This window comes from Opisthocomus hoazin, chromosome 8 (assembly GCF_030867145.1).
Source record: "Opisthocomus hoazin isolate bOpiHoa1 chromosome 8, bOpiHoa1.hap1, whole genome shotgun sequence".
NCBI lineage: Eukaryota > Metazoa > Chordata > Aves > Opisthocomiformes > Opisthocomidae > Opisthocomus > Opisthocomus hoazin.
This window is the reverse complement of record NC_134421.1, coordinates 31,528,180-31,550,228: the sequence shown is the minus strand read 5'-3', so window position 1 is coordinate 31,550,228 and position 22,049 is coordinate 31,528,180. Positions and strand designations below refer to the sequence as shown.

At 39.8% G+C, this 22,049-nt stretch overlaps 1 long non-coding RNA gene across 1 annotated transcript; it reads left to right on the top strand.

The window, feature by feature from the left end:
- Positions 1 to 1,289: 1,289 nt before the first annotated feature.
- On the top strand, positions 1,290 to 12,887 carry LOC142362210 (uncharacterized). Its single transcript, XR_012764811.1, has 4 exons — positions 1,290 to 1,372; positions 9,209 to 9,487; positions 10,663 to 10,787; positions 12,814 to 12,887. It is a non-coding gene; the product is annotated as an uncharacterized LOC142362210 (long non-coding RNA).
- The last annotated feature ends 9,162 nt before the right edge of the window (positions 12,888 to 22,049 follow it).

Genomic DNA, 22,049 nt, shown 5'->3' with positions numbered 1-22,049 from the left:
GCCCTGGAACAGGCTGCCCAGGGAGGTTGTGGAGTCTCCTTCTCTGGAGATATTCAAGACTTGCCTGGACAAGGTCCTCTGCAGCCTGCTGTAGGTGACCCTGCTTCAGCAGGGGGGTTGGACTAGATGACCCACAGAGGTCCCTTCCTACCCTGATCATTCTGTGATTCTGTGATTCTGTGAAATCCTTATTTGTCTTCAGACGCCTGTGGGGTTTCTGGAAAAACAGGGACATATTGTGAGCAACCCAGACACTCTGAATATGGACTCGATCGGTTTGTAGCAGCACAGGCTTCAAGCAGCACAGGCCTCAAGGCCTTTCTCAGGCCGACTGTGGGAAAACAGACCTTTACCAGGCTGGCTGTGGAAAAGACAATCATTCTCAGGTCAGCTGCAGGTAAACAGTCGTTCTATGAATACTGACCAGTTATATTTTGAGTATTGCTGATGTAACCCGGATGTTTTATTGATAGATGTTTTATGCATAGTGACCAATCATAACTGAGTGCTGTATAGAGTGTTTATGTCTAGTGACTAATCATAACCGAGTGCTATCTATATAATCCAGATTCTCTGCTAATAAAATTGACTGTTATGGATCATGTTAGTCGAGTCCTAGAACCCGCCACAACAGACGCCGACATTGTGGACTCCAAGAAAAAAGCTGTCCTTTGCAATACACAGTTGCAACATAGGATCCCTGCTAGGTCTCTACTTTCCCACCGGCGCTTCCCTGTGAAAAGTGCGGTTACGCATCCCATTGTGGTGTGACTGGCAAAAAAATCGGTGATGCACTAGTAATCTCTGCTCTGCGCAGGGTGGTGCAGAGAGGTGCTCCACTGGAGATTCCCCATCACACAGGGGGAGTGCTTAGAGTCTGAGCTCATCACAGGAAGGGGCTGGTGGTAGCTAACCTAAGCTACCTCTGAGCTGCGTCCAATGGCAGACTTACAGGGTAATATCTCATATTGGTTGGAAAACACTAGAAAATGGTAAATCCAGCATTTGACCTGATAACCTTTGCCAGTAGTTCAAGCCTTGTCATTATTAAAAATCACACATGAGCTTTTCTAATTACAAATAGTTCCAGCCACTGAGTCTTACTATATGTTTCGCTAGTAGATTGAAAACCTCTTTATGAGGCAGTATAAGTACTTTCATGAGGGTGAAGTTATTAATTCCTTTTTTTTAATTAAATGAAACAGGCTGAACGCTTTGAATCTGCCAGAAAAACAGGTGCTTATTTCTGTGTCTTTAGTTATTTTGCAGATATTTTCTGTGTGCTTTCCTGCTTCTCAACATGTTGTTATACCGGTGGCCACCCAGAGCGAATGCGTTGTTCTGTTATTGATCTCAGCAGCATCACACAGAGGTAAAATGTCACCTCCCTGCTGCTCCTCATTAATCCCAGCTTTGTACAGTCAAAGAACTCTGCCCTGATAGCCCCTGATGCTGACATCTCACACTTCAGTTCAATTTAACAACACTAAAATGAGGGTCCATGTTCCTTTGTGGGCCTAGTAGCATTTCTTTTTCTAGGCTGCCTTTGTTTGTTCATTGTTCTGATAGTGTAGAAAAGCCTTGTTCGCTGAGAGGAGCTCTTCATGGGGAGTCTTCGATAATCCTGTGGGATTTGAAAGCAAAACAATGTGAGAAAGAAAACTAGCTCTACAACTCTCAATATTTATGGTATTAAGTTAGGCTTCCATAGTCACAGTATTAGCTGTCTTTTCTTTCTCTTTAGAAGCAGAGAGATTTTAGGAACAAATCCACTAGTTTCGAGTCTTTTACACCATATTAGAGGTAAAAATAAATTTTTAATTCACATAGAAATCATGATAGCCCATGTCCTCCTATCAGTTCCAGTTCTTTTTCCCTTGGGTACGATAAACAAATTCAGAAGGGAATGAGAGAGCTGCAAACAGAATTAGGAAAGTGTCAGCTCTGCTGCTGACCCGTTTTTGCAATTTCTGTACTGAAGGAGCACTCAACCAGTTGCTTTATCAGCTACTGGGAGACCTGACAGAAATGTGCAAACCTCAAGCCAGGCAGGGCACTTCTATCTACCTTACTTACAAGCTCACAGAGGTGTGATAGAGGGGGCAGATATGTTGAGTAGCCTCTCTAATCTTGAGTCTCACTTTAAGCAGAAAGCAAAAAGAAACAGAAAAATCAAAGAGATGAGACAGTCAGGAGGAGGAAGGACAGAGGGATCAAAAGCCTCGTATCCTAGAAGTTCAAGATTTAGCTAGAAAGAAGACAATGTAAAAGTGACCTAACCCCTCTCCCTGGGCTCACCTACTTTGCGCTATTTGGATCTGGTGGTGACACCAAGAGTGTCCTAGTGGATCTAGGATTCAAATAGACAGTGCGGACACTATCCATGATTATAATTTCACATGGGTCTTCATGCCTGACTTTTGGGGAGTGAGTGTCCCGATAGTAATAGCAGACTTGGTCTGTGAGTATTAACCAACCAAAAAACAATAACAAAGATAATAATAGCTTAACAGTTTCTTCCCATCCGCAGTTTGCTACAGTCAATCTGAACCATGAGCACTCCATCACAGTGTTGTTGGTTAAACACCCCATTCATAGTAATACGCCACCTTCAGTTTCGCTGAGGTTTTTGCATCTTATATAAAGGGCCTAGTTGGCCTCTCTTTCTTCTGGAGATCTTTCAGTAAAAGTTTATGAAAAATGGAAAGGCCAAATTTCCCCAGATCAGAGCAGAAGTTTCCTGACAAAGTCAAAGATTACTTTATAAGCTATTCCTTGGCTAGTATCCCACTGCTGATTTATACAGTCATTCCCAGGTAGTCAATAGAAAGGCTGGAACATTTCTAGACGTATTTTCCCCCTGAGGAAGGCATCTGTAGTTGAAATTTGTATTACAGTTGACTAGCTGCCTCAGCTACTACTAAACTCCCATACAGCATCCAGTAAGAAATGATCTGTTTTGAAAGAGATTACTTGTCTTAAAGGCATTATCTTCAAAAGAGGGAAAGAGACCTGGAAGAAGAAAGCACAGTGACTTGTCCAAGATCATACAGGAAGCCCATGGTAGAGCTAGGACTATGCTACACATCTCAGATGCTCTGCAATTTTGCCACACTTCATTGTCCTTGGAGAGCTGTTCAGACTTGAGAAACTCTTTACCCTGTTGTGATACCTTTTATTGTCCCAGCTCTGTGGCAGTAATAAACCTAGGAGTGCTGAACTCTGTGATGTCCTGGTGACCACAGCAGCAGGAAAACAATAGCCAGAAGAAAAAGAAAGAACTGCTGCTATATCCATCCTTTTGCTTCATATCGGCTCCACAATTTTCTCCTATTTCACTCAAAAATTTCTCTATCTGTAAGAAAAAAGGATCTTGGTTTTCTGACATAATCAGATAACATTCCAATGTATGCTACTGCTTAACTATACACTTTGTCTATATCCAGTTGTCTTGTAGATGTGATTGTGAGATGTGTGTTTCTGGGACTGTCCCATTCCATGCATGTACAGCACATTGTACAGCTGAGCCATAGGCTGTAATACAGTTCTAGAACAAAAAAGGGATACAAGAAAAAAAAATAGTTGCCTGGAAATTCCTTGTTCTATTTTCGTATTCAGCTTTAGTCATTCACAACATGACTTTAGAGCTTGCATCTTAAGAGGACCAGATGCCATACTCCCAAAACCTAAACCTTTAGACAGAACAGCTAAGAACACCCTGTCCAGGTGACCTGTACTTTCCTGGTAAGAGCTTTGGTAAGTAGGTGCTTTCATATGTATTCTCCAACATGCTGGATAAACAGTCTACTTTCTCCATCCGACCTAATCACTGAGAGCAGATGAAAATGCCCCAACGTCAGTAGCATCTCACATTAATATGTGAGTCAAGCTATCAGCTCCTGAACATGTTTAATGGCTATGATGAATTCTAGCGGGTAGGAGGTATTCCTCCTGCAGTCACAGCAATTGCCTGCATCTCTGAGAAGGTGGGGGGCTAGGGTACAATCCTTTTTTTCAAAATAACTTGTGGTGTGGTATTCCTGAATAAAATTGTTTGTAATCCCAAGTTGTCTTCTCATATACCCTGAAGCCCAACATGCGTTTTTAAACCTGCCTCTGTAAACATATGGGCAGTTTGCAATGCAGCTCTTACAATAAGACCCTGCATACCTGGCCTAAGGTTATGAACACTGAAAGGTGACACATTGCTGAACAGTTGAGCTATAAAGTATTTTGAGGATATTTCCTGTAAGGGACATAACTGGTCAAGGTAGGGCAGCAGTATAGACCCAGGTGAAATACAGCAACATGTCAGCTTTCCAGCAGGGCTAGCTTAGCAGTGCATTTGTGCAGTTGTGCTTGCTCCTGTACACAGTTTAGCTTGTTCAGAGCTAACAGTGCATGACATAGCATTGCAGGAATAACCTTAATATATGTTTGTTTCCATTCTATGTCTGTAGAATGGGCTACCTGTGCTTCCCAGCCTTGTGCAGATTGCAGACTGACAATAGTGGAGGACAGATTTTGAAGAGACAACGCTGTCTGACCTGATGACAACAGAAGCCCTGCGTGTACCTTGACAGGGAATTAAATAGGTGCACAGTAAAATTTAGGCTCCTTCTGGAGAGGTAGTATTTAGAAATGGCATTTGTGCTCACTGCTCTCCTTAAAAGAACTTGGAAACCTCATGTGGTGGAGAAACTGACTCCCCTTCCATGTTCTGGAAACTAGTTACAGATATTAATTCTTTACATGCTGCATAGTTTTGAAGAAATTAAGTCAGCCTGGGAGTTTATTCAAACCTTGTGAATTTTTACAAATATCAGGCTCATCAGTGGTGTGGGTTTAAAAGCATGTTTGAACACAGATAAATGTGTTCCTATAGTGTTACAGTCATAAAAATGGGTCTGAAAATGGAGACAAAGGCCTCTACAAAGACCTCTCCCTTATTCATAAGGGTGCAGATGGTGGAGATGTGAGGCTCAGAAGATGAGTATCAGTGAAAGTGAGTTTAATTGGCAATGGCAGATGTTTTTCTGTATCAAAATAGTAGTGAACACCTTCATTTCGAAGACAATTTTGGCCTTCACAGGCTCTGAAAATAAAAATAGAAAGCAGAAGCAGAAATCGGAAAAAAAATTTCCACAGCTTTCCCAGTCTTGCCTTCCAGAACGAATGCCCTGAGATAAATTTCTGAAGATAAGCTTCATGCGTACCAAAGACTATTGCCCTTTTTGGAAAAGTTTTCCTGTTTCATCCAAGGACCAGATGACGTTATCTGGCGAGCCTTCCTAGTATGTGATAGTCCCCTGACTCTCTGCCAATAGAGTCCATTTGTCCAGCTCTGAATGGGGTGGTTGGCTTTGTCCTGGTGGTGGAAGGGTCCACATCCATCCACGTTCTTCTAGAACTGATAATGAACTTTTTTCCCTCCCTAAATATATGAAGTAGTCCACAATAAAAGACACAAATGAACACATTTACTTCCAGCGAATGTTCAGATAAAGGAAACCACACACTCTAGTAATGGGCTGAGACACGTTTTCCCAAAAGGTCTCTTCTACCTCCCGAGGTAAACCAACCCTTCTAGCCTACAGTTTTCGTTTCTGTGTAACCGGCTCATGTAAATGAACATGCTAGTCTCGCTTTGTGATAGCCATTGTGGCCCTAATTGGGCAGTAGGAGAAAGCCCACACACAAAGGAGATCTTTCGAGTAACTTCAGTGACTAAATCTAACATATATGTCCTAGGAGAAAAAGGAAGAGAGGACACTAGATAGTCACTTGCCAGTTCGAGTGGTGTCACATCACACTGAAAATGACTATCTATCCCACACCAACATCTTTTACACAAGGAGGGATGTCACTTGTAAGTAAAAAAACGAATAGAACATATCTGTTTCATTGCATTTTTCCAATCCATTCTGTCTTCATTACAAGACTGGTAGCACAAAAATGGCAATTCCTGCTATTTGCCTATGTTAAAGCCAAAGTACCCCACCCAGCTTACTTCTACAGTTTGCTAATATTTCTGTGAGTAATAGCTTTTCTTTCTCAGAGATCAGCTGGGAAGTGATAATTGAAAAGCAGTAGCTTTTTATGGATCCTTGCCACAAGGAACGTATACAGTAATAATGGAGGTTGTTGTTTTTTTTTTCTTAGGTTGCTGTTCCTTCCTACAGCAATTTCCCCTAATCAAAGTGCAGCGTACGTTAAACACTGCAGAATTTGCTTAGTGAAAAAGATACAGCATCTTGGAGAGCTCCATCACAAACACTTTTTTGATCTTGCCTTTCATCATAAACAGCTTGAATGCAGCAGGAAACCTGCGGCACTCTCTTGTTTAAAAATGTATGAGTAGTTTGATCAATGGTTTCATCTACCAGATGAATTGAAAAGACGATTTTTCTGGGATTGTACCAAGTGCAGAAGACTGCTGAAATGCTTCAGGAGAGGACTGTGTTACTCCACACATATTTTCTTAATTAAAACATCACTGCAATCAGTAACATTAAAGCAAATAGTGTTGAATTCCTGTTTTGTTTCAGAGGATGGATAGATAGGTTTTACTCCTGTTGTCTTACAGTTTTGGATTTTCCCAGAGCTCGCTAATGGCTCCAGTGGGCATTCCTAAATTACCCCTTTGAGGCATTTCTCCAGATCAGCTTTTTTTTTTTTTTCAAACAGACAGCAAATCTGGAAACAAGTCCCAGTTGGGAAACTCCAGGGCATGATCTGGAAGAGAAGGGTCCCCGAGTGCCGAAGTGTTTAATTGCTTGTTTATATATCACTAGACATATCTGGACCAGTCATGGGCTCCCAAGGCTCTCCTTGGGCTACCTGCAGCAGTTCTGTGAGTCCCAATCTGGGTAAAGAATTGTTCCTAGCTGTTCCTGACGCTATTTCATAGAGTCAGTGTTGGCAGAGGTAAGACATCCACCTGTTCCAGTTGTGGACTTAGTGAGAGTTGCCTCCAACTGGGCTGGATTCATGACTTTCCTCATGTCTCAGCAAAGACTGCAGACCTGGTGGTGACCCCCACCTAGGCTTATCCTGGCCTGTCTGAAGGATGCTCATTTATGATATGAACCTTTAAGAAATCGCCAGGTACTTGGAACGAAGAACAAGCTTTCGTTTGTGTAAGGCGAGGCAAAGGTGGCCTGTAACCAATACACCATGGGCTGCTGAAAAATGTGAGGTTCTAGCTCAGAGTGAATAAGCAGCACTGACTAAATTCATCACAAGTGCTTACTGAAATTTTGGTAGGTTGAAAGACACACAGCCTAAGAGTCAGCTACAAAACAAAAACAACTGGACAGATCTCACTTTCATAGGAGGAGAACTAGTCACTCCAAAAACGCAGTGATGAAGGCCAGACTGACGTCTGCATCAGCTTCCTCTGTAATTAATTGCCTTTTATCTTATCAAATGTGTGATGGATATATTACACTGTAAATGCGTTTCGTATCATTCCTGTCCTAAAGAACATCTAATGTAATCACAATGCTGATTAGATCATCAAAGTGGATTATCATGCTGTATCTGAAAAAACCCTTCTTTGTCCATATTGTATTTACAGCTCTACTTCACCATATTCACAGAGAAAGTTTTTGTAAATAGTGGAGTTGAGTATCTATGCAAAAGTAGCTGGGAATTCTCAGAGAATCCAAGAGCTAAAATTGTTAACTCAAATATTTGAGTGCAAATATTAGCTATAATTCTCCTATGAATTCTCTGATTTTGTTAGCTGTGGAAAACAGATGTATGAACAGATATAGTATGCAGATAATCCTTTTATTAGGGTATAGAAAATATTTTATTTTTTATTTCAGATTTTATTCTGTCTCATTACAAAAAAATCTGCCCCATAAGAACCATATTTAACATCCCCAAACCCAATTCACTTTTTTTTCAAATTTGATTGCATAATATGCATTTTCCATAGTATTTAGCTAAATTGCTAACAATTAGTCAACATGACTTAAAAATTAGAACCACTTGGCATATCTTGCTGTGATATATTTTTTTGGAGCTCTTTGCAGTATGTAAATCACTGAATTTTTAATAGAGGTTTAGAGAATTAAATATGTTTCTCAAGCATTTTGTTTCTCCGTGTTTGCCACATACTCACACACATGCTCTTATTCTTCTGCACATTCTTATTCCTTCTCTTTACAACTCTCTTTTGTACTTCCTATTCTCCCCCTCTTTCAAGATTACTAGTGATCTCATTGAAATGAAGGTATATCTTTGTCTAGATCAGTCAACATGCTATCTGACATCATTTAGACCCACAGCGCTCTGCTGGAGAGCAGAAACCTTCACAAAAGTACTTTAAAACAAAAATTGCGACATTTTGATGAATTACACATATGAGGAAATATGCAGCTGAATGGTCCCATCAGCAAATCGGAAAGAGATTCAGTCACAAGTCACAGTCTGCCTCCAGGTTTCTTCTGCACTCAGCATGTGTGGATGCAGTACATATTTTCCAGTTATCAGCCAACACTTTGTAGAAAAAAAGATTCCCTAAGATAACTGATTACCTCAATTCCAGACCCCTTGCACTAGGGACAGGATAAGGGTATTGGAAGTTTTGCCTTTAGCCAATTGCTCTTGGGTTGGTAAGATACTCATGCCCTTCATTGGCACCCAGAATCTCTCTCTGAGGTTTCGCTTAGTAAAAATAAAGGAATCACTTTGTTGTCTTTAACAAATATATCCTCCTCTGCACAAAGCTATGTGGCAAGGGCTGCGGTTCAGCAACAGGCAGAGCTTAAATATATAATTTCTGAAGAACCTTTGGCACAGAGGCTATAAATATTTAGTGTTTTGCATACACACTGTATGCTATGTGACCTACATCCACTTGAGGCAAAGCAGCCCAGCCTTTGGACTTCAGGAGCTGAAAGTCACAGCGCCTTCTGGGCTGAACTAGTGTCAGAAAGACTTTATGCGAGATACATTATTTTCTCAAACTGACTCCCTAACCTATTGTTTAATTTATCTTTTTATCTATTTATTTACTTGTTTATTAAGCACTTTGAGATCCAGGCATGAGAAGATTCACTAACCAGTAGATAATATCAACCCTATGAGATAAAGAATCAAGGATTGCAAAGTACTCTTATTTGTTATTTATTCATTTGTACTCTGTAGACCTGAATCTGTCTGATAGAGTTAATTACTGCACTCTCCTCTGCGACAGCTTCCTCATCTGTGTCTTGCCAGTTTGATGCGGATGAGCTCAGAAATCCAAGCAATGACCTGAAACACCCTGACCAACAAGCTGCTGGTGCTAAAATATGGAAATGTGTTCTGGCACACACTCAGGCTATTGCAACAAACAGGGCAACGGCCACTGCTGCAGCAGAAAGGGCTGGAAACCGGCTTTCCAAAAGATGCGACGCTTTGAAATCACCAAGTTATACCGCAAGTTCAAACACCTTGAGGAACACCACATGCTGCAGCAGGAATGAATGCCCTGGTAAGTATCAGGGTACTTTGCTATAAAAGCACCCTGCGTATTCCTTCCCCACATCAGCACGAGGCAAAGCAAAAAGAGGCCAGCTGGTTCTTTGTAAAGGAGATGCTTTAAAATGTAGAAGAAAAGGACGCATAGCACAGGAGATCCAATGGAAGAGTGATCAAAGCTTTCCAGTGCTTTGATCAGCTTCCTGCTGCTGTCCTGCTGAGTATCAGTTTGAACCTTTCACACTTCCACTTTCTCAGAAGGACTCAGCAAATGCATCAGTTACAATTTTATGTAACTCACAGGAGGATCATGCAAGTTTTATACATGCATGAATTCTATATATCCTGATAGCTCAGTAAATAACTTATCATTCCCAGTGGAAAAGCGTGGCGTCTGGTGACACAGTTCAGTAAAAATCAACCATTTGTTGACAAAATACGAACGCACACTATGCACTATTTTGTACTTTGAAGGGAATTCAGTCTTCAGGAGAAAGCTGCTGATAGTTTTCAAAGCTGGGAATGCTACTCTTGGCTGTTGGTTTTTAAACATAAAGCAGGTGTAACCCTGCATTCGTAATTCACACTCCCACTGCAGCAGCCCTACCAAAACAGCAGCATCCTTCTTTCACCATCAGCACAAGTGAAGGAAGGTGTTTGACAACATGTTTGGCAATCGTTTGGATGGTAGGGCTGCTCAAAACTAATCAGAGGCCTAGGTCATTTATTTCTGTGCTTTTCCAATTTCCTTCTTTTTCGAGAGACAACAAAAGCAATAAAATCACTAACTACTTTTCTGTACATAAAAGGTTCCTTGTGGTGCTTTGCTGAAATATTCTTTTCAAAAATTCTTTGCCACCCCTGGGAAATATTGTGCTGACTCCCTTGTGACAGCAAGGCAGATGTCTCATGAAGCACATCAGCAGTTTATTTACATATCAGTCCCTGAAACATTAATGCGGGAGCTTTTCTGTGGAATTACTCCCCAGTGGCACTGTGAAAGCTTATTCATTAAGACCACCTTCTGTCACAGTGAGATGTTGTATCACATCCGTTTTCAACAATGTGGTCATCTGTTTCCCCCTTAAACAGGGGTATCATCAGGAATAAACTGAGTGTGTTGATCAGCAGTACTATAAGGTGAGGACAGAAATACTTCTGATTTCTTTTATAAATGTTGTTTCTAAGGTATCACGTCTGGATATTGTCTTACGTGCTGAAATGCAACTCACTTCTTACCAACATAAGCAAGGACTCAAGACAAAAGCTCAGCCTTGAGGAGGATCCTAGCGACAGAAAATAACAATGATCTGGTGAGGTCTCCTTCTCAGATGATTTTGACGCCTAGTTTTTCTGCAAGTGACCCTTGCTTTTTTCTTCAGCATTTAGTTTTGAAAGCTGTGGTCAACTGCTTTTTTAGATTCTGATCTGTCTCCCATGAAAATTAAAATAAATTCTTGCTTTCGGACTACCGTTTTAGGGTTCATTAAATATTGAAGTTGGAATGCATAATCTTCATTCTACACACAGTACCAGATTGTTAAAAGTGCTAGGGTCCTTTAACTTGTATAGGTACTTAAGATTTCTTTTTAACATTTAAAATTACTCTGAGATAATGTCAAAAAACATGGTACTTCATGAACTACTGTTTTATATAAATGCTGTATTAAACAGCTGAAATGTGAAATATTCATTTATATATAATAATCCTTTACAGATTATTTTGACTGAAATTTGGGTTATGATAATCCCATCATATAACAACAATGTACAAGTGTTTCATCCATATGGTTATTCTAACAATAATACAAAATACAAAACAAAGGGAAACATCATAAAATGGTGAAGAGAGAAGTACTATTTTTCATTTTGTTTACAAATGTATTTGAAAGATGAAATAAAATGTTAAGTATTGAAATACATGGAATGACACCAGTGTACAAAATGCAGCACACTGATTGGACAAAACCTGGGGCCTACACAGCCAATTCATACTAATTTTCAATAGTTTTAGTAACCTAAATAATAGCACTCTAAATGTTCACATGAATCTACACTTGGACTGGATTTACAGTACTGCTCTTTCCATGTGGATTGCTCCTCCGATATTAAATGACTTTGCTTCAGTTTGTGAATTAAAACCAACGTGCCCCCATAATGAATCCAATTTAATCTATGTATCCATGGACATTTCTCGGTTGTTCATCCTTGTTTTTCTCCTCTTGTTGTTGCCTCTAAATATACAGGGGCATGTTTGAAGTACTTAGTGTTTCTTTGCTGAAGCAATCACACAACACTAACGAAAGGAACAGCAGAAGACAGCATTAACTGTCAGGAACAGAATAATAGAAAGCATGCAAGGAGGGCAAGACTTTGCCTTACCCTTCCCCAGATGTGTTTTTTTGCCTGGAGAGTAGAATAATTCTCAACTTTCCATGACCCAGTAGCAGGAAACTTATCCAAACATGTGTCTGTTGTGGTTGTTTTGATTTGATGTATCTGTCAGAGAGATGATGTCATTGACATCATTTTATGAAATTACAAGGAATATGTATCTGGTCTGCTTAAAAGTGACTGACAACGCATGACCTTGGCATGGAGCTAGGTTTACGTTGCTGATATACTGTAACGAGTTCCTTCTAGGTTTGGTAATTAATATCTCCTGAGCTAAGTGCCTCATGTCATTGCACTAATAAATCTCATCCTGTGCAGAAAGAAGTTGAATTTTCTGAGGTGAGCATGCTACTGGATTTATATGTATAAGAAGCAATACCCTTCTATTCCTTTTCAGGGAATTAAATAATTCAGTGACATATTCTGTCTTTTCTAAGGTTTATGTGACAGTACTTTTTAGATTGCCAGAACGTGGGTTAAATTCCATTGGGCCAAAACCTGTATGTTATCATGGAAATATGTTTTTTCTCTGTCACTTAAATCCAAATGTGAAATGCTTTCCAGACATTACAAGCTTTTGGACTCCTAATATCGGTCTGGTTTGAAATCCAGTCTGTTTTCAAGCATCACCTGACAATAAATTACCTGAGAACACAGACTGCTGCTGTGTATACACAACCACTAGAAATTAGCAAGTAATTTCTAAAGACAAACTGCTAATTCTGCCCTCTCACTCCAGGTAACCTCCATGGCTGTAGAATTATATTGTTACCATTGATTACTGCATCAACAACATGGCAATTTGCAGTAGAGCAAACGGCTGCTAAAAATAGCTTCCTGCTCCTCTCCCTGGGGGGAACTTTGAAATTCTGCAGTAGCATTGCTCTTGCTCTTCCTCCAGTGGGATGAGGATGAGATGACTGTCTTTTCCGCTCTTTCCCACAGGTGGTTTCCCACTCTGCAATTTTAGCTCAGTGAATTTTTCAGTGAGTAGAAGTAGCAGTGCTGCAAGATGCCACTGGCTTGGATTAGTCTGAAAAACATACTTGGCTGGAGGTTAGCCTTCAGAAACTTTTTCGTGCTTTCTTTCTTTCCCTTTGTATGTTCATCAGTCTTTTACTGAAAGCCATATCTCTTAATTGTTTTTCTTTAGAGAATCTGCATTTTGAATATTTGCTTGCTGCTGTTTGATATCATACCCTTGAACTATTTGAAAAGTTGTGCCATAAATATCCATTGTTTGTTCATAGCAAAGTAACTATATACAAATAGGGTAAGCATAAAAATCAGAGTAAATATATAAGTCAAGGTAACTTTAATTCTACTCTGTATAGGGGGAAATGGTCTTGCAGGACCCAGTAGCACGGCAGCTGCCATATATGCAGCAGGGCACATGAGCCTCCACATGTGATGCAGGGCTTATGTGACACCAGAAGGTGCTAAGTCATGAGAAGAGCCAGGGGGTTCTGCTCAGTGCCCTTAGCTATCTCATCCACAGCCCCACTTCAACCAATCTGCTCTGTGGGAGGATCTCAACACGTGGATGAGGCCCTTTGCTGCTTCGGCTTTGTGTACTCCAGAGTTTCCCACCTACCACAATATGGTGTCCTGGGGAAGAAAAACCTGTATATGGGAGCATCATGAGGATTTCAAAGTTGTGTTTGGTCTCATTTGCTCTTTTGGAGAGAGGAGTGCTTGGTCATTTTCCTGAAGCCCTAAGCATATAGCATTTATATGAAATGTTATTATTTAATATCCTCCAGTTTAGCAGTCAAACTGTTTTTGTTTTCAAAGTGTGCCTAAAAGCTTGAATCCAGACAGAGCAAAGGGAATTCTTTTATTCTTAAGAAACAGCATTCAAGTGTTTTTCATTAATCTACTTTTAAAAACTTTTTCATTCAATCAAAATTTGCTAACCGAGCTTTTCCATTCAAAAACATTTAACCAGTTCTACCTACTATAAAATATTTAAAAGCAACTGAATTACCATTTGGAATTTAAGCTAAAATCAAGAGAGGCTGAAAGTCTTCTTCTGTCAATGCTAAAATGCCCTTGATATGCCTAAAAACCTTTTTGACAATTTTCTGTTCTAACTTGAGGTAGTCCTATGTTACATCTCATCTCACTAGATAAGGAGGACTTGATCACAGAACAGAACTATAGTTTCTGAGCTAAGTGAACATGACTTTGTTATACTTGTTGTCTACAAGCAGAACGAACTCTCAGCAGGAAATTTTGTGCTTCAGAGGATGCAGTTTCATCGAACTGAAAGTAATCATAAGCTAAGTCAGTTGGGAAAGATAATTTTAATAGGAAAATAAAAAGAGTTATAACTGAAATTAGGTTAAAAATGCTTAATAAATTTATAAAACCTCACATGGAGAGAAGGCTACAGCATTTAATAATTCAGCCTCATCTAGCAGGAGAGTAAAAATAGTAAAAGTTAAGAAGTGCCTTGGATGGTGAGAATAAATAATAGAAGATTTATGGAATCAGGAAAAACAGATAGAGGAGGAGGAGAGCTGGTCAAAGCCTATAGAATGGGGAGAAACAAGAGGGAGTCCAGGAGCCAGGAGCAGATGGAGCCCTTAAGCCAGCTGTGGTCAGCTGTTGGGTAGAAACGATAGGAGGTCAATAATGTAGAAACATTATACTCAACAAATGTTCTTGATCTGCAGATGAGGGAAATCGTTGTGTGATATAGCCCCCAACAACAACAACCAAAGACATGAAACAGAAGGCATTAGTGTTAAACATTATATAATTAAGCCTGCCTGAATAACTTTTGTTTATGAGTCGTCAAAGAATAAGCTAAGGAGATGTGTCAACATCAATGCTGAGTTTTAATACTCTTGCATAACAGGAAATTTCTGACTGACATAAAAAAATAGCCTCTGTTAACATTTTTATAAAGTATTTATAGTTTAACTATGTTGCTATAAGCCCAGACAAATAATGAAAAGCTGAAGTAGCAATCTGTTAATACAGAATTAAGGAAAGGAACAAATCAAATTAACTTTGATATAAGGAAAAAAATTCTCAAAGTATATTAATGTTTTTTTTTCCTTAGGATCAAGGCTGAGCTGAGAATGACATTGTTGTTAATTTAATACATTCAATGTCTTCTTAATGCTGTTGAGAAAGGTTTTGGCTTTGTTCTGTATGGTATTTTCACTGAAATAAAAAGATAATAATATCAGCTTTGCATACTTTTGAAGGATTCAAAACTAGCTAATTGCATTGGTGTCAGAGTAATTGTAAACAGTTTTCTCGATCATTGAACAGATGTGTTTCTAATAAGGACCCTGGGGGATCACTTGTATCGAACATTCTTTCCCAGCGACCTTGAAGAAAATGTATAAAGGAAAAGGCTGGAAGATGAAGCTAGCTGAATTCATACTGATTCCCTTGGCCTAAAAATGTGAACACACACTCCAGCTTTGATGAGCTAAACTGGAATCATAAAACATTGAAAACATTCACTATAAGCAGGGAGTGCTAATTTTAGTAATTTTACCCTGGTTTAAATCAAATAAAGAAACAAGATTACATGTTATTTTTACTTTGATTAAAATTATTAGAACTACTTTAGTTCACCCAGTGCAAATGCTGTGTCAGACCAGCTTCTGCTTAGCTCTGCCCCTCATGTTTCCTAATCACGGTGCCTAAATAACAGGAACTATTACATCTAACTGATCGTTTATGCATGTCAGAAATGGACATGATTTTGCATCAATTTTTTCACTTTATGGTGATGGTTCTGCTTTCTGAGCAAGATTTAGTGCTGGCCACACTTTAGAGAACTGAATGAAGTTGACCACACTCCTACACACCCACAGTGGCTCATGCTGATCAAAAGCTGAACAAGGGACATTTCCAATTCTCTCCTGAACCTAACGCAATGCTTATATAAAAGAGCAGAAGAATTAAAAAAAAAAAAAAAAATCTGGATTGTGACAGATTTGTGATAGTCATACCAAAAAAACCCCACAACTAGGATATGAAAATTATCACACATTGCTTTGTTTGCATTAGGCAGGATACTTCTATTAAATTGAGAGTCTTCAAAATGTCATGGATACCAACAAAAGCAGAAGAATGAACTGAAATAACACAGAGGTGTTAATTCCTGTTTTGCTGTGAAAAGCAAACAGTCAGCTGTGAACTTACCAGGAAAAATCTGTTTGACTTTACCTCTTAAATCTATCTGCTTTCTTTGTGAATGTCATTTCTTTTTCTGTTCTAGTCTTTGGCCTGCAACCATCTGCAGCGTGCACGGTGATGCCATTAGACAGCTCAGCAGGAATTGGTCACACCTTCTGTGGGGACATCTCCTGTGAAGTATCAATTCGTTCCACCAACAAAAAGGTTCATTTCTTGCTGTGTCCTATTTCACCTTGTTTTGCCTTTCTCTGTTGTCATTTATTTCCTGATGGGTTTAGAGGTTTTAGAAAGCTATTGACTCTCAGTGAAGTGTAATATACAACACCGGTATGCTAGTGCTGTTTGCATCAACACAGTGTATCTCCAGATGTATTTGATGTATTTACCCCTTCCATTTGACAACGGAAGCTCAACAGTCATTGTTACACCTCTGGGAAGTTCGATATGTCATCTTTTTCTAACGACAACAGTTTGTTCGTGTGCAATGCATACATATTACCTATTTAACAGTCATCTATAATTCCATGTGAGACAGGTAAGGTTTTGGATAAATATGCTGGTCATAAAAGTAAGCAGCTGAGATTTTCTTTTCTCCCACTTCTTGTCAGCAATAACAAATTTACAACAATACTCTTGCTGTGCCATGCAACATATTCATTTGGAACATTTTAACACTGAGTGCTGTCATACTCCACTCTCTTTCATTCCTCAGTAAAAACAACTTCATAAAAGCCCTGGCCCAGATCCAGGGCACCTCAGATTCAGCTTTGAGCATGTCTTATTTTTAGGCTCCTGTGTTTGGGAAGAGAAGAGGACTGAATCAGTTTTTCTAAACTAAGTTTCCGATTGCCCTTCAAAGTGGAAAGAGGTGGGTGCTTCTAAAGGACTCCGGGAAGTCCAGTCTACATGTGGCACCTGCTGGTACTCTGCTGCTTTGTAAACTACCCCATTGGTACGAGAAGAAATAACCAGCACAAGTAACCGTGTGTTCACAGCATCCAGTAGTCTGACCGCTGGTGTTCTGAAGCTGTTTCTCCTTGTTAATATAGAATGTTGAAAAAAAAAAACAAACACAGAAAATAAAGTGAATACAGTTCTGCAGTCTAGCCACTTCTGTTGAAGTTGCACTGGGTGCTGTGAAAGTGAAGTTAAAGACAGCTCCTGTCCTGGCAAGAGTACAGCCCTAACTGTTGCTCTATCAATTTAAATTTAGCCTTTCCAGAAGGCACCCTTTCTAAGAGGTCTGGAACTAAACCAGAGCTGTAAGAGGAGACAAATAAATAATTACATTTCATGTAAGAGAGCTGGAACAGGGTCCCCTTTGAATTTGGAATGAAGCTTTGGATGACACACTGACATTTTGCTTACTTTACATGAATAACTACCACCATCTTCAAAATTATACAAATTTTACCTCTTTAGCCTCTACTTTGTGTATGGAATTCTTTATCTTTTAAGGCATTAGTTACTCTAGACTGTAAGTGATTAGTCAGTATAATCAAAATTCTCAACAGGGTCTGTGATTCTCACAGAAGACCAGACACACTGACTCAATGTGCTTCTACATCAGCATCCATAAAGACATGCTTACAGAAGAGTGAAAGAACAGGGCAAGCATATATGGTGCTTCTCCCTATCACTCTTTCTCCAAACATAGTCAGCCAGGTTTTTTCTGTATTTAGTGATTCAGAATGCATTTCTCTTCTGGGAACTTCTGTATTTTCAAACTTGCATCCACTTTTAGCAACCACAGCATGCTTCAACAGGAGTCCCTTTGCTTGCAAGGAACCTGCTCATTCTTCTGAGGACTGTGTCTCCAAAATTATATCTCTCCTTATTCCTTTTCAAGCTAGCAACTGTTTTCTCAGAAGGCACACATCCATGTGTGACAATACTGTCTTTAAACAGAAAGTAATTTTTTTCTGTTCATTCTGTACTTATTTATCACTTTGATATGCATCTGTATTATCTGCCTTACATTTTTTAAGTCAAGGTGTTGTTTGTCAGTCATCAGTGTGACCCCAGTAAACAGGCTTTTAGCATCTGGTTATGTCTGACAGTGACTACTGTTAACTGGAGGCACTCTACTCAGGACCAGTAAATGAACATTTTCTGCAAAAGGAATTTTTAACCTGCCTCCAAATTATAAATATAAGAAAAGCAACACCACTACATATGAAACCAGTGAGGAATTTAACCCATGGAAATCTGTATGAAGAAGAAGAAATGAAAAGATGAAGAGTCCTGGAACTCTAACAGCTTGCTTATAATACAGTCACAACATCCAGTTTGAGAAAGGCCAATCCTGTGTATAATAGCGAAAGTGGGGGGGCCTCAAGAGAAATCCAGTGTGATACAAAAAATATCCTTGATCCATCCCTGTATCTGTATTTCTCTATAAATATTTCCATGAATGCTGCCAGGCATTGAACAGGTACTTAATGCCAGTAAGGACACAGTGGGACAAATTATTTAGGTATCCAAAGTGTGATAAAGAAGAATTCCCTAGTAGGCTAAGACTTTTAAATTCAAAGAATTACACAGGAGCTAATTCCAAAACTGAGTCAGTTTTTTTGTAAGTCTTACTTGAATTGCTTATGTCCAAAATGATGCTCCTGAAAACTTCAGCTCATTCCTGAAGAGATTTAATTCTTTAAGTATTCTCTGAGCAGGTTCAGTACTGCCAGAGTGCCTACGCCTCCCTACGCAGGAGGCCTCTGCAAAGGTCACTGCCACCTCTGCTGCTCATATTCCAGCTTGGTAACAGCCAGCTCAGTCACGATTTGAGAAAATCAGGTTCGTTTTCCTCCTATGCCTGAGAATTTTCAAACCCATGTCCCCCGCACCCCAATAAAGTACCCTAAACCTCCACTCCACCTAACCAAGAGGTGGGAGTTTAACATAGTCTGTACCCAATGCTAATCAGACCATGAAGGTAAATGTGTCTCTTATGCCCATTTTTTAGGGTATTCCCCTGGGTTGGAGGCGGCCTCAGGTGTGATCTCTCCTCCAGGGACGGTTTATGCACTGTACCTTGGGACTGGTGCATGTGAAATGCGTAAACAGACCGTGGAGGAACGTCAAGAGCCTGGGTCTTTCTTTGTCCCCAAGGACTGCTCTAACTGCATATTCATGCTTACTGGTAAACTCTTTCCAGAATTTTCATGCTTCTGTGCAGAAAACAACAGGCACCATGGGGAATGTCCCTGAGGATCCAGCTGTTTTATCAGAGCAGGTACATATATATGATGGATAATGACCCCTGTTCTCTCACATCACAGATGAAGATGGTAGGAATTAGCCTATTGCAAGGTTTGAGATCATGCTAACATTATTATGGCTATTTTAATTTTTTAAAAAAAAAAAGTATGACCCATGTTCATCTTCAAAAATTGTAGTGGGAACTTGCTGAGTGGAGAGGGAGAGAGTGCCGGGCTGCTGCAGAGCTGTGCCTCTGCCCTGGCACTCCTGAGGACAGGCTCAGGCTGGAGACACCCCTGACCTCCCTCCTTCTTTAGTAGCTCTCAAGAGCAGCTCCCAGGCTCACTGCCCTGGAGCAGCATCCCGCTTACCAGGAAGGACCCTGTGGGGTCAGCCTGCACTGGACCCAGGAGCCATCCTACAAGCCAGATGTAGCAGATAGCTGAAATGTCACTCGTAGCTGCAACACCATGGACATGGGATCCATGTAGCAGGCTGGCTTACACCCCTGCTCTGGAGAACGCTTCCCCAAAGTGGCTCAAACATGGAATTTGACAGGGGTTTTTACCCATAAAGGTCAGTGCCTTTAATGCAGGTCATTTCTGATGCTGTGGCTGGATGACCCATGAGAGTCTGGCACACTATATTACAAAATGGATCTTGTCATTTCTTCTTTGCTTCTTTCTAAGAAATAAAAGTGATTCTAACTGCAAAGGGACAGTACGTTGTTGGTCTAAAAAAAAAAGTTGTAAGACTTCTGGGGTTTGATTCATGGTGGTAGAATATGATATTTATAAAGGCATGGGTGAAAGAAAAGGATTCCTGTATTAAAATAATACGCTGTCATTTTTCTCAAAACTGATTAGGATGACAGGACTATTCAGTAGTATATGATGTACATCACCGACAAAAGCATTGCACGATGCAAATCAGATACTACTTCGTCATTATGTAAGGTTTGGAATTTTAAATTTCTTTCAGTGTCTTCAATTGTGCGGTCCTTGATGAACCCCTCAAAGCAAAGCTTGCTACTAACCGTAACAGAAGCAAAAACTCTTCAAGAAGAATTAGTTATCTGATTCCCAGTAGGGCTCAAAGGTGTCAGAATTTGTACAACAAACAAAGATAAAATTACAGAAATTTCATGTAGCGTTATTAAGCTGATATTGTATTTATCTAAAACACCTTACAGAGTTTAGTAAGTGGCAGCTGTGGAGTTCATGCATGTATGGTAGGGAGATAGAAATGATCAACTGTAACATCTCCAAAGGGGCTTTTGTGGTTCATCAGCCCAGTGAGTCATGAAATGAGAAATGTTTGTGTGACAGAACCCAGGAGCTCCCTGCTAGATGAAAGCAAACAGCATCATGTGAGTATTCTCCAGCCTAATGCACAGTGAGAGATGCACTGTAGTCATTTGACTAATACTTTTTTAAAAAATAGTTCCAAAGTGCTTGGTAGTTCATTCATCCACAGTTCACAATTTGATGTGCAAAACTGTGTCCAAGCAGTTTCAGTCACTGCAGGGGCAATTGTAGATGTAAGTGAAAAGACTGCAGTGTTATGGCTATTATTACATATAATATAAACAAAGACATGTAGTTTTTTTGTCATTTGCCTTTGAGCTGCGAAAAGAATCTGTATGATAGGCTCAGAGTGAACTTTAGGCTGAAAACAATCATGCTTTTATATTCTATTTTGTGCACCAAACAAGGTCAGAAAATTGCACCTTGTTTCACTCTTAAAAGTAATTTTTTTCTTTATTTAATTTATTTTATACTTAAAATGTTACTAATTTTGTATTTTAGAAACATATATCTAAGTTTCTCTCTCTAGAAGCATTTAATATTTCCCAAGGTCTTCATCTTCATCCTTTACTTACAAAGCCCTTTGTTGACGTACTGATGTTGCAAGAAACATTGTAAACCTACCTGTAGTTTTGTCAGCTCACCAGATGCAGAATAAACACGAGGTCTCGGAATTGCTTTCCCTGTTTGTCAGCTAGTGGCCACAAACATTTCAGTTTGAGTGCATTTTTTCCAATTGTTACAATATTATTTTTATTCTTCAAGCAGGGGTGAACAATTCATGATGGCCATGAGCAATTTTTAAATTTCAGGTTCAACTATCCATAACTGAGATGAGTTGTGCATGCTTACTTGGTTGTGTGCATGGTGACCAACAGCTGGGCTGTCACTGCTGTTAGGCCCATTTTTGACTGTCTAGAAGAAGCTCTCACGAGCCACGCTGAGCTGATTTGGCTTATCTGTAGCAAAGTGTTCTTGATTGATTGGGTAGAAATGGGCAGAAACTAACACTGGGATGCACCCATGTGGAATGCACACACTCACTGCATGGATGGCTTTGACATCTATTGTCTCCTGAGGTAGCATGCATTGAAGTCAATGAAGTAGTGCAGCTTTAGTAGTTAGATCTTGTGCTTGACAGAGACATGATTCACTATTGGTAGGACAATTTTGAATGAAACTGTAGAGCAACTGGTCCCTAGTGTTGGTTTTTCTGCTGAAGGAAACTTACAGTTCACTGGTCATGAACGCACCTTCTCAACTAAACATTTCTAAGACCTAAACGGTAAGCAAAGATGACCCGTGCTTCACTCCATATCCTTTAAGGATGGTCATTTAGCAACACAAATACATGAAACGATCACCTGGGTATCACTCTGTAAGCTTATAGATGAGGGAATGCTTCCATCATGAGGAGTTACTATTTTTGTGTTTTGCCTGTATAGACACAGTGTTTGTAATCAAACCCACAACTTTTAGGAATGCTAAGACAAAAAAGACTATGGATAA